Source organism: Simochromis diagramma, unplaced genomic scaffold (genome assembly GCF_900408965.1).
Source record: "Simochromis diagramma unplaced genomic scaffold, fSimDia1.1 OVJJ01000740.1, whole genome shotgun sequence".
Classification (NCBI taxonomy): Eukaryota; Metazoa; Chordata; class Actinopteri; order Cichliformes; family Cichlidae; genus Simochromis; species Simochromis diagramma.
This window is the reverse complement of record NW_024387541.1, coordinates 172822-187272: the sequence shown is the minus strand read 5'-3', so window position 1 is coordinate 187272 and position 14451 is coordinate 172822.

Below are 14451 nucleotides of genomic sequence, written 5' to 3'. Positions count from 1 at the left end.
TTTCTACGATGGTTTGAACTTTGAGAGTGTTTAAAAGTGTGAAAATATTCATGCCTGTCTGAGAAAAGTGTATAAAGCATGTAGTGAGAGGTATTACAGCCTTAAAACATCTATAATAATTATAAAATATAAAGCCTGCTACCATGTATGTATACCACAATACATGTGGTTTAAAAGAGCAAAGATGGTAAAATCCCAGAGCTCAGGCATTCGAAACAAGACCTCACAAACCATTTATTTTGCAAACAGTTCGCACTAATCTCAGCACGTTACCACAGGAACCAAAGACCAGGTACAGTCAAGAACAGAGGTGAGAATATTCACGCACATTTTTTAAAATATTTTTTCATATATTCTTTACGATCTCATGTAATATTGGTACCAAACCATTATCACAGGGCTACTGGATTTCAGTGCAGATTATAAACCATCCCACAGACATACTTGTAGTCTGTAACCCAACCCAAGATAAACGCTGTGTGTCTCCAGACTTGCAGTGTTGGTCTTAGTCACCGCCTATTACAACAGTGAACATCCAGGGTTTGGGCATTGAAACGGGGGTGGAGTACAAATGACTGGGTGTTCACCTCAATAACAAACTGCATTGGTCCACAAACACAAATGCACTCCACAAAAAGTGTCTAAGCCATCTCCACCTGAGCCTGAACGAGCGCTGAGCAGCTCGTTCAGCAGTAGACTTTTACACCCACATTGTAGGAAGGAGCACTACCGCAGGTCATTCTCACCAGCAGCTGTTAGATTAAAGAACACAGTTTAGTTCTGTATAAACTAATTTCAGTTGCTTAAGTATATAGGACTACTTTGTGTCTATATTCCTCTTGCTATAAGAGCTATCTAACATCAAAATGTCTAATTTGTGATAATAAAGGTTTATTCTATTCTATTCTATTCTGAACTATTCTAATAAATATCACTTTCAAATATCTCACTCAGATTCACAACCATCCTGAGTTAAACTGAGTCGCATGACAAACACAATGAGACGCGTGTGTTTCCTGTTTCTGCTCGTCACCTCAAACAAAACATCTTCAGTCATAACCACAGTCAGTCAGACAGACACCAGTGGAAAGAAAACCCCCCGAAGTGGAACTGTGGTCTTTTTAAATTTTTGCATAAAGGCACCAATATCAGCTTTTGTAGCATTCGCTTTACAACCATAGTTAATACTTTATGACTGAAATGTGCTGCAAAAAGGCTGAGGTGATATCGCTGTTTCAGGCCATGCATAAATCACAGGTGGTCATGCCCAGGTTGATGAAATAATCAACAAAGCACAAACAATGGGCTTTCCAATTATACAGGTGTTAATTCTTGACATACTTTGATAAAATACTTGATAAAAAGACATCTAAAGAGAAAAGTGTTACTGAACAGTAATGGCACGAGTAGCAATTTGTCCAGATGGCCACAAGACAGAAAGTCATTCAAGACTTGTAGGCAATAAGAAAGTTTGGATTTATTTAAATGTTTAATGTAAGTTGTTTGTGTTTTCTGCATTCATTTAACCTCAAGGGCTAATTGTTATTTGCTGCAGACCAAGTGAAAGCATGTGTAATGGAAATAGCTACCATGACATCATCACTGAGGGAGAGCAGAAACATCCAAGTCCCTGTTAAGTCCATGCATGAAGCCTCGAGCTATATTTACATCACCATCTTGGTATTTTTAACCCACATGAGGTTGGTTAGGGTGGATCTTACTATCGAAGTGAGAAAACTGTAGTCCAGAGGGGAAGCTTCAAAGTGTTCAGCGACAGTTCTGTGTATCTAATCATATATTGTGTAACAAGACTCTGTTAACAAACAGCTTGGTTCATTTAATTGTACAAAATGTAAAATGTCTCCACATGTCCACCTATCCTGGATCATGTGACAGAGCCAGTGCGAGCTGACTGTGTGTTGAGAGAAGGAGGAACTAAATCACAAACAAAAAGCGAGCCTTTTATTGTGGCGGAACATGAATACAAAAATAAAGCAAAAAGGCAAACAGGGGTAAAACTAAACTGGAAGAACTAAACTATGATAACTGACATGAACATGATTATGAGCAGGAGCATGATGGACGCTACAGGACAAAACAAGACTTGAAATACGAACATGCCCCAAACAGAATCATGAGAAAATACTAGAACCTGACGTGACTTGAAGGAAGGCCAAAAGACAACCTGATAACCATCTGCTGCTGCATTCTGGGGTGGGTTCAAGAGAGCCAGCTAATGTAATCTCCCACCCAATCACATGGCCAGAACAGCATGCCAGGAGGCATCCTTATTAGATGCCCGATGATCGTTGTGCCAACTTTAACAGTGAAATTGGTTCACTGGGGCCTCCACCATCAACTGCTGCCCAGCAGGGCACTGTGGTCTGACTCAAGTGGACTTCAGAGGAACTGCAGTTTTTGAAACTTATGATTTTTGATTACTTGTTGTCACACATGGTTTGAAACTATGAGTAATAAGTGACGACCCCCCCCCCCCCCCCCACACACACACACAGACACACACACGAAGCAAGTGTACAGTTTGTCCATGCAGTTGGCTTTTGCCTGTTTGTACTGTGCCGTGTCAAAACAACCGCTGACCTTTCAAAAATGCAGAGAGAGGATGTGTGTTGTGTCTTATTTTCCTGTGTTCGCTCTGTTCACAAACACATTAACATAGTATAATAGGAAAAAGCTCATCTATGACAAAAATGCTTTGATTGGAATTAAAAAATGTTAATGAATACCAGAGGTATGCAAGGTAAAGGTTAAAATGTCTCATGTTCTTTTTGGTTTGCTAAAGTCCCCCCCCCCCAACAGCATGTGGTTTTTTAACAGGATGTTGTCGCCACTTTTGCTACAAAACGGTCAGTGAAACTGCAGCGTGCAGACGCTATGAAGACAGTTTTGCTTCTGCTCTGTAAGTACTGAACAACAAACCCAAAACTTTTTCATCACAAACAGCATACTATATATACTATACTGTAGCTTAAGAACCACAGAGATGTTTTTGGATTTTTGCTACATGTATTTTGATCTCTGTGTTTACATGGCACACTGAGTTACGTAATTGTGATACTTTGTTATGTTTTATCCGATGTTGCTTAGCACTTTTTTTATTTTTGTTTTTACGTTTATTTAAGTGTTTGTCTAATAGTATGTTTCGCACAAAGCACTGCAGCAATTTCCTGTTGTAAATCTGCTCAACATTTGGCAATAAACCCTTTTCTGATTCTGAAAGTTAAATAACGACTGAGCTTCACCCGTAACTTTGTGTCAAATATAAGTAACACAAATACATAAACTCAAATGTTTGGGAGTTTTCAGAAGCACTCACACACTGTGTGTGGTTGGATCTTTCATTCTTCGTGCCTTTGAGAACTTTCTGCGTTTTTTGAAGTCAGACTACAGTAGCTCGGTAAGGCTTGTCCACAGCCCTGTGTGTGCGCGCCTATGCTACGTGTGAATTGTAATGCTAGCTAAAAAATCAAGTGAAGCGGCCCTAGGAACACTTCTACTTTTGGAAAACACTATGGGTTTACGTCAGATCCGCCGAACCTCCTATTTCAAAGGCAAACTGCCCCCCCCCCCCCCCCTTTCCCCCCCCCCCTTTTCTCCCCCCCCCCCTCACTTCCTCCCCTCTCCCTCCCCCCCCCCCCCTCCCCCCCTATGTTTTTTTCCTTTTTTCTTTTTCCTTTCTCCTTTCTCCTTCTTCTTCTTTTTTTTTTTTTTTGGGGGCGGGTGTGGGATTCCGTACTTATGGACAGTTCGTGAACTATGTTACGCAATTTACTGGAAGCTTTCCTTCTTTCTTAATAAATCCAAAGTCTGCTTCTTCTGCTTTTTCTTCCAACGGTTCTCTGCTCGTCTACTACGAGGCCAAAGAAACGATTTGTTACACCCCTTACCACGCCCCCCTGGCATGTAGCCAATTTCTTCTTCAACACAAAATCAATTTGGACTCAAGGGTTTGGCGAGGACAATGTACACCCAAACTTGCTTTCACCCGATCTATCCAATAACATAAATCATAAAAACACTGTCCTCCCCTAACCGTCTGCTGAAGTATCCTTTATTCAAACTAAGCACTTGTCATTGCTATTGCCTTTAGCTTAAGCCGCCACACATTCGTTCACCTTTGAGTAACCACATTCCCATTTCAGCCCCCTACACTATGTTTTCATATAACTGGTCTTTAAGTCTGACGTCATTAGTGTGTCTGGACACCTAAACTACGCCTGAACCGCGGTCCACAAATTTCCAAATGATCACTATGGCCATTACTGAGAGTTGGAAAAAAAATGTCACTACTTATGCTTTTCATCTGTAATTAACAATTGATCATGGGATGCTCACACAGGCTGTCCTCTGTACACAATTAAGTTCAATCCCATCCTAGGCATCCATGCAAGCAGCAATAACATTTAAAAGAGTTAGACACGTTAGCAGACGAGGTTTAGGCGTCCCGCTATTTTCCACTCTAAACATCAACTATATGCCTTTTGCTGACTGAAAGATTTCTTAAACAAATTAAGACGTACAGCTCTGCTATCACTTCCGACAATAAATCGAAAACAGGAAACTAACAGCAGTGATGTTTTTTAAGCGTCACTGAAGTTGGACCAGCTGGTTTATATGATGTGTCCGGGGCCGGCACGCTACAAGCTTTGTTAGCACTGAAGATTAGCTTATCTTATTGGTCGATAGCTGGAGGTCTTATCGAAACACTAACTTTTTTCGTTTCAAGCCTCAGTTTTTTTCGTTAGTCACCCTAATCATACTGCCTGCATTTATGGGCTCCCGGGGTCTACATCGTACGGGCTTTAAAAACTGAGCTTCTAAAATTAAACCGTCCCGGTCTCTCATTTAAAATGTACCAAGCCCTTTCTGCAGGCCGCCAGAGTCAGTGATCACTTTTTTTTTACGACCTACCAACACCCCGAAACAAGATACTAAAGATTTTAACCCTACATGTTACAAACATTTCAAAACGCCATTACTAAATTGCCAGGGTAGTCTGGGCCCGGAAAGCAGGATTCATCAACCGGGTTTTTTTTCCCCCAATCACTAAAGCTTTCCGGTATAGAACCTTTGCGTCGCAAAAATGCTCCTTCATCGTCATGCCTCGTCAAACTCCCAGACAATTTTTAGAGATTCACACTAAAGAATATTGGAGCAATATACAGCTCTGTTTTCTCGCAAGCTAGGTAAACCACATCCCAGTGTCGCTCCATACCAACCCGATTTCACCATTTATCAATTTCTTTTGTAAGTTTTCTTCGCTGTTGCCGGCGCCGGGCCTCCACCCTACCCCGTGATCTGTAAGTGACAACATGCTCAAACAGCAGCAAATGTGCTCAAAATCAAGCGCACCATCCAAGAACAAACTAAACTGCTTTCTTTACTGTTTATTTACTGCTGTCGGTTCCTTTGCTTTCCCCCGGTAAAATTAAACTACTCATGCAGTTTGGCTAACCTACCACTATTTATTCTGTGGCTGTGTGAAGTGAAGCACACCATAATCAGAATTCCTCTAGCCTCATTTATTGGTCAAAACGCCCGCAATTGCAAAGCTCAGTTTGTTACACTGTTTTCACTCACTGGTAACTCCACCTCCCTGTTTTGGTTCCTTTGGATCTCCCAATTTAAGTGAGCGCACATTCATCCTACACATTTTTGCCCGCCCCTAAACATCTGGTATCCCAAATCATAAACCCCTCCTGCAAATAGCACTGCGTGAAAAATGTCCACATCAGATATTCCTGCCAGATTCTTATTTCAGCAAACGTTTCAGAAAGCCAAAAGAACCACATGCTTATCTTACTTATCGCCATTGAACGGGGAAGGACAACAGTAAGTCAGTCGACCTCGGAGGCACGGCCCTCCCATTGCTTGTGCCGGCTTCAACAGAGAGGAAGAAAAGGCCGCCTTTTTCTTTAGGCCAAATTTGCATGAGTTACATGACACCCGAGTTTTGTGAGTTTGGGGAAGCTTTCTAAGCACGGCCCCGGTTCGACTGTTCAACTACTGCCTCCTACGAGGATGGTTACGACCAAAAGTACCCATATCTCATTTGCTTACACAGAATTATGAGGCTTAAAAATATTTTTTTGTTTATTGTTGTTGACCCATTTCTAGCTACTTTTTTTTCTTTGATCCACCCCTCTGGGATGTAGTTGTGATCCACCCTTCTAATTTTACTTTATACTTTGCTCGGACAATAGATATACCGTTATAAGAGGAAAGACTTCTAAATGCTCTTAAAATAATAACCTTTATCATTCTGAGCTGCCTTAGATAGTCCCACCCCCGGACACCCCCAGCTTCTCCCAGGCTTCCTCGAAGCGATCAAAATCCCCCACCTCCCAGCGCACGTTGCCCCCCCCCCCCCTCACACCCGCCCGCGTTCCGTCGCGCCCCCTCCCCCCCCTCCCGGCCCCCCCCCCCCCCCCCCCCCCTCCCCCCCCCCCCCCCCCCCCCCCCCCTCCCCCCCCCCCCCCCCCCCCCTCCCCCCCCCCCCCCCCCCCCCCCCCTCCCCCCCCTCCCCTCCCCCCCCTTCTCCCTCCTCCCCCCCCTCGTTCTCCTTGCGTGCCTACCAGTCGTCATTTTTTTTTTTTTTTCCCCATTTCTCCTTCCCCCTTCCTTCCCCCTCCTTTTATTTTTTTTTTTCCCTTTCCCTTTCTTTTTTTCTTCCCCTAGCCTTCCCCTTCTTTTCCCTCTCCCCCCCCCCCCCTTCCCCCCCCCTTTTTCCCCCCCTTTCTTTTTTCTTTTCTTCCCCCTCTTCCTCTCATCCCCCCCTCCGGCAGCTCTTGCGTCCCGCCCAGACTCCCCCACTTTTTTTCCTTATGACCACGGTACAAGTGTTAATCCCATACCCACCCCTCCCCATATGCTGCCCTTTTATAACGTTCCCGACTGGCCTACTTCCAACCTGATGCCCGCCCTGTTTCCTTGCAACCCCCATCCTGCATCTAGTTTTTTTCCCTCCCCCGCTCCTCCATTGCACAAATACCTCTGCTTTCACCTGCTGTCCTTCCCCCCCCTCGTCACTCTTCCTTTTTTCCCCTCCCGTCTTTCGACATCCCCCCCCTCTTCTCCCCCCTCCCCTCCAACGCCAAACTCCCCCCCCCCCCCCCGCCACACCACACATCCAACCCACCCAACAAAATACCCTGCACCCCCCCCCCTCCTCGAAATCCCCAATAAGCCCAATAGATATTCCCCTGCGCATCTTTCCCCGTGCCGCTCTATTCTCCCTTAACTTACACCCCCCGTGATAATACTCTCCCGCTTTTCCCCATTGCCCAAAGCCCACCAACACTCCCCCCCACTTGATGCCGTCTATTCTGATTTTCTCCTCGCTAAACAAATGAGTCTCTCACCCGTTTAGTCACGACGCCTCACCTCATATTTCTCTCTCTCCCCCGTCTACCCCTACCCGTTATAGGTTTTTTCTCCTTGTATGGCCGCAATAACTCAATCGGTCGTCAATCGTCTTCAAGGGAAGTGTTTATGGTGGCGGGAATTAGTATTTTAATTCCGGTATCCCGTTAACGCCGTGGATGCTTACCTCCAACTAGTTTGCGATGTATTCATTCTAGGCGTGCGTCCACGACTCCCCCCCCCATGGAATTCCCCTTCCCCTTTTTATTTTCACACGTTGCTGATTGGCTTCAAGTCTTTTCCCCGGTACACCCCCTCCCTCCCTCCGCCCCCCCGGACCCTCGATACCGTACGTTGCGGGCTTTAGCTCTTTCCATTTTTTTTTCCATTACGCGCTATGTTCGTGTTTCGTTTTTTCCCCTTTACCTCTCCCTGTTTGTTTTTCTCCCCCCTGCCCCATGTTTCTAACTCCCCCATATTATTTATAAACGCTACCCATTCCCGCTTCCCCTATCGGTGCAAGGTTTCTGCTCCTAGGGCGGTCTTAAACCGGTGGACGGTGATACCGAAACAGACCCAAAGCACCCCAAAGCGGTCTTCCCTTCTCTCGCCCCTATTTCCCCGTCGTTCTTACGTCCCCTTTATGAAAATTATGTTATTCCTCGCTCAGTCAGCGTGTCTTCCCTTCCCCTTCAGAAGTATAGTCTCCCTGTTCCCCCCTCTCCCTCCCCCCCCCCTCTTTTTTCCCCTGCCCCTACCCCCCCCTCCCCCCTGGCTTCGTATTTTTAAATACTCTTTTCCTTTTTCTCCTTTTTTTTTTCCCTTCCCAGGGCTGCGAGACAAGCTTTTTCCATTACACAAGTGTTCCGGTTGTTAACCAGTTCCTGACACTCCCGTCCCGTGCGCCCACACCCCCTCCCCCCTCTTTCCCCGGGTTGGCATATTCTCCTTTCTTCCCACCTTCCTTTTTTGCTATGACACACGTATCTGAACTGTTTATGAGCTCACACGGCCACATTCACCACAGATGTCAGTGTGTCATGATTCTTAGAGCACAGTTATCTACAGCACCAGCCTGCACCATGGATCCATGCTGACTTGATGTGTTTGATTGTCACACTTTGTGTCTGGCCAGTGAGTTGAGCATTTACCATTTCTCCTTCACTCTGTGGTTCAACTGATCCAAATGATTCCACCTAAGATTACGTTGGTGATTGTGAAGGTAAGATCTCCTGATGCTTTTCCTCTCAGCTGGATGTGTGTTTTGGATTTTCTACTGAAAAACTAATGATAGGCCCATGATTGGTATCAAGTTGGTCCTAAAGATGAAAAACATGACATGTACTTTAGTTTCTTACTCAAATCCTTGTCCACCAGCTGCTGCCTGAACACACTGAAATTAAATGGATGTGGAATGAGCCTTTTAACAACCACCAAGTTTCAAGCAACTCATCTAGAGCTGGAATTTTATTTTAACTGTGTAAATGGGCCTAACCCTAATGAGGGATTCATGGCAGCATTGTGTTTCTTTGCAAAAGTATTTGGTTAAAAGAGTGAAGAATTCTAAGTATATAGCCAGCTGTGTGTAGTCAAACAGCCCACACCCATACAAACCCTGTGATGATAATATCCATTGCTTTAATGCAGATTGTTTCATTTGTTTGTTTGTTTGCTTTTTGAGTAGATGTTGTGAACAGGAAATGAGCAAAAGCCGAGTTAATGCTAAGAAAACAAGCATACTGCAAATTGTGAAAAACAAGTGTGGCGGGGATATGATTAAAATGCAATAATGCCACCTAGAGGAATTTCAACGCGGGAAATATAAACGGTAAATGGCCTGTATTTGTACAGCACTTTACTTAGTCCCTAAGGACCCCAAAGCGCTTTACACATTCAGTCACACACACATTCACACACTGGTGATGGCAGCTACGTTGCAGCCACAGCTGCTCTGGGGCGCACTGACAGAGGCGATTTTCAAACAAACCGACTAGAAGATGAAAATACACAGAGGCAGTCTGGTTTCAGTATTAAGATACCTTTAAGATATTCGCTTTTTTCCTTAAACAATTTCAGCATAGATCACAATAAAAGATGAGTGGGGGAGGGCCATCCTATAGTACAGTCCCAAATTACGCAAAACAGCCTAATATTGAGCTGGACTAACAGCGAGGACCATTAGAGGAAAATCACATTGTTAGGTTCATTTTGATCAATGTTGTCATTGTTGCACTTACACTTGTAAACCTTGCCTTAAACTGCATGTTAGATATTCTTCTGTTCCTCCCCTACACATCGAAGCAACTGGCTATAGTGTTAAACTGCAGGCACATTCCAATCTAAAGGTTCTGGTTGTCTTATCTGTAAAGGATGATCACTCCTGGCCATTTAAGAGCTCATCTGTGCTTGTATATGGTGAACCATTAAAGTTAAGCCATATAAAGGGTGAGAGGAGATGACCCTTTGTGATCAGCAGGATGTCACACACACACACACACACACACATGCTCGCACACAGTGCTTTAACTGTTATGACGCACCATTTATGGTTTTACAATGGGGGGTTGTCTCATTTCAACCAGCGGGGCCTGCAAGGGCAGACTCAATATTTATGTACCAAAGAAGGAAAAAAACAAAAATAAAAAAATACCCTAAAATTTTACACCCAAGTTGCTGTGCAGCAAAAGCAGTGTGGAAGAGGACTCCACCACCAGAGAGGTCCCATGGGTACTGGCTTATCCTCGGTCACTGCAATAAAAAACAAACAAGCAAACGTAGCAAAAACAAGAACCACTAAATCTCTACTCCAAGCAAATCAGTCACTCCCGCAAACAGGGCGTCAAATAACGCCATTACACCGCATATTCAACCAATAAAAAGGGATTTTTTAATATTTCTGTCATATATTCGTGGGTGGGTCTCATGTAATATTGGTACCAACCATTATCACACAGCTACAACTAATGGGTTTCAGCCCACACATACTAAGTGCATGTGAAACCAACCCTGGGACATGCAGATAAACACTGTGTGTCTCCAAACTTGCAGTGTTGGTCTTAGATATCATTTTCAAATATCTCAAGTTAGATTCAGAACCATCCTGAGTCTCATAACAAACACAAGAGACGTGTGTTTCCTGCTTCTGCTCGTCAACTTCTGCTCGTGTTGTTTTTGGTGTTGATGTGTACGGCTGCAGCAGGAGAGCTGCAGCCGTTGAATGTACTGTTACAGCGACCGTGTGATTACTGTGAGGGTGGACAGCGTGCGGCTCGGGGTGAGCTGGAGGCTGGTGCGCCGGAGGGACCACGCTTAAATGAACATAAAAATAAAAAGTGCTAAGTAGATAGATATATACATGAGTGCAGGTGGCGATCAGTGCAAACATGGAATGATGCAGTGAACACAGTGTAAGGTCATGTGTTTGTGGTGGGAACAGTCATACGGTTATTGTTCATGCGTCCAACAGCAGAGGGGAAGAAACTCCTGCCTGAGGGGAGCAGGTCAAACAGACTGTGTCCAGGGTGAGAAGGGTCAGCTGAGATCCCAGCTGCACACCGCAATGTCCTGGAGGTGTACAGGTCCTGCAGAGATGGGAGTCTGCAGCCAATCACCTTCTCAGCAGAGCGCACAACACGCTGCAGTCTCTGTTTGTCCCTGATAGTGGCTCCAGCGTACCACACGGTGATGGAGGAGGTGAGGATGGACTCGATGATTGCAGTGTAGAATTGCATCATCGTCCATGTTGGCAGGTTGAATTTCTTCAGCTGCCTCAGGAAGTACATCCTCTGCTGGCCTAGAAGCGGGCGATGGGGTATGTGGCGGGGCGTGTTCTGCGATGCCACTGCAGGTTTGGTGGTGGTGATGTGTACAGTTGGCAGGGGGAGGGCTGCAGCCTGTTGAATGTACTGTTACAACAACCGTGTGATTATTGTAAGAATAAACGATGCTGTGAACCATGAAAAAGCCATCGGGTCTGCCGTGGTGGCGATCTTTGTTTTGTTTTTTATCTTAAGTGCACGCAAACCAGTAAACAAATTAAAACAAATACTGTTGATAAACTATAATACAAAAATTACAATTCAAATTCTCAACAACAAAAACAATTGGTGAAAATATAATTAATATGTAAACAACTTAACAACCCCCAAAATGTCTAAGTCACGTGACGTGACAGCGCAACACCGAAACATAACGTTGGGGGAGAGGGAGCAAAGTGTGCCTGCTCTCCGCTGACACAGCGACCTGGCTGTTTCGTCGTTGCACAGCGTTGTAAACAAGCAGAACTCAAAGTAAAGGATCAATCTCACCAGGCTAGTATCGATCCGATACCGATGCCGACTTGGTATCGACACTATTGATATTTGCTTCGATGTTTGCCAAAACTCATCAGAACTTTTTAGATAACATTTGTTACTTTTCAAATTCTATATGTATTAAGTTATGCAGGCTTGTTTGCACAACAAGGCTAAATAATTAAACTTTTCTGAATCGAAATAGTCTACAGTCGTCGTTTCAGTTGTTTCTGTGATTCACTGAAACATAATTACAAGCACTTCATACGTTTCAAAGGCTTTTATCGACAATTACATGACATGTATGCCAAGAGTCAGTAGTTGGCCCTTCTTTTTCAGGACCTCTACAATTCGACTGGGCATGCTCTCAATCACTTCTGGGCCAAATCCTGACTGATAGCAACCCATTCTGCCATAATCACTTCTTGGAGTTTGTCAGAATTTATGGGTTTTTGTTTGTCCACCCGCCTCTTGAGGATTGACCGCAAGTTCTCAATGGGATTAACATCTGGGAGTTTCCAGGCCATGGACCCAAAATTTCAACGTTTTGTTCCCTGAGCCACTTAGTTATCACTTTTTCCTTATGGCACGGTGCTCCATCGTGCTGGAAAATCTGTTTCTTACCTCTTACTTTTATTTTTATTTAATTACCATCTCTAAAGAGATCTCTGAACATGAAAAATCTGTAAATCACATTATCATGTTATGTTTTTACCTTTTAACAAGTTGTTGTTGTTGTTTTGTTTAGCATTTTTTAAATGTTAACAGCAATTATAGGGAGTAAATTTTAGGGTCTTAATAAATCTTGACCATGAAATGCACCCACTTTAAGAGGTTTGGCAAGAAGAGGATAAAGGACACCACCTTACTCACAGTCCATGTCTCTAACCCAGTTAGCGCTCTCTCTTACACACACACACACACACACACACACACACACGCGTGCATGCACCTGTTCCTGGTAAAGGTAGGGAGTAAAGTTCAGGCTGGTCAAGAGGACAGAGAGATTTCCGTCCTGCCCCGGAGGAAGACGGAGGAGCTGGACGGCACGACCACGGTGAGTGCTTGAAGAGTCACCCCTGAAAGGCTATTTATAGAAAACATATGCATGTGTTGGGGTTGTTCTTGCTCCAGACTCTGTGATTATAAAGGTTTAGGCCAAATGTATGTGGACAGATGAGCACTGCAGCATTAACCAACCAAAAGTCCTGGAGTCTATCCCAGCTGTCTTATAATGCAACCTCTAAGGGGTTTGTCAGCAACCTGCTGATAGTTAAGGGTTTAAGATGCCACCTGTGTTAGTGGTAATAAAGTTTCTGGTTTAGGCCGTGTGTCACATAATGCTGGGCTTGCACTGTGCGATTTTCGGCCCATTTTGAGCTGATTTTTGATGATCGGCCGAGTTTCGCCTTCATCGTGTGTCGTGCATCGTGTAGTATACGTGGGGTAACGAGAACACCTCACGAGCAGCTCCCGATCATCAATCGTTTGGTTGTAAGAAAATCAAACCTGTTTGAAGTCCTGTCGGCCGTCGGGTGTCACCGCAGACTCTCACATTGCGCACGCGCAAACACAGAAATGAAAGTGAACAGACGGAGCAGCACAGCTGTGCAGCGTGCGATCTGGACACAAGCGGCGGAGGCACAACTTGTAGAACTTTGGAAAGCTCATCTGAACAATTTCGATGTGGCCTCAAAAATGATCACGACCACAACAACCGTGAAAATAGTTGGAGCTACATTGCTGCTCAATCACAGCTGCCTGGTCAATGTTTTTCAATAGCAATTTAACAAAGCTGATGGTGTGTGCAGTAGCGGTTTTAGAAACGGGCGACACGGGCGGTTTCCCGGGGCGGATTCGTGGTGGTGGTGGGGGGCATCACGGGCATCGGTAAAAAAAAAATTGCTCGTACTCATGCTGCCCCGACATCATGCGAGCGCATATTGGGAATGGCATAGGCACCGATCGGTTTTCTATCGCCCATGGGAGTAAGGGCTCCCTCAGTATGTGAGGTGCGCCTGCTGCGGCACAGGGAGGAGAGGGCGGGACGGCGGGGGAGTCTCTGTCTGGCTGGAGCAGCATCTAATAACCAACTCGCAAAATAAAACAAAATAAAAACAAACAACAAACATGTAAACACCAGACATCATGATGCAGACTTATAATTTGCACCGATGTTTTCGTGAAAAGTGAGCGCGAGAGCCCTCGGTGCGCCTGCTCGCTGCTGAAGTCAAAGTAAACTTTATTGTCATCTCCGCTACATACAGTCCAGTATATAGAGACGAGGCTCCAGTTACAGCACTGCAAGTAAACAAACAATACATATAAATAAATATACACTTTAGGACTCGGGGTAAAGGGATCAATAACAATTTAAAAAGTATATTTTATATTTTGTTGATTTAAAGTCTCACACACAACCCGTTTTTAAAGTTTAAAAACAGAGAAAAGAAGAGGAGGAGTGTAGCGACTTCCACAGTCGCTAGAGGCCGGGGATTGAGCCTGCCTATTTGCCTGACGCGCTGTCAACTTTACGCAATAATGCGAGAGGTGGAATTGCTCGCTTGTTTATTGAAGTGCTTGAAAAGTTTACAGAGCAATAAAACATCACAGGCTCTAATGCAACAAGGGGAAACTCATCGTGCTGCGGTCAACAAAAACTACGGCTACCCAGCCCTCCTCTCTGTCAAAATCAAGCCAGTGAAAGACAGACTGACAACGCCCTCTTAATGTCACCGCTAGCACCCACTGACTCCCGTTACACATCACCATAGCA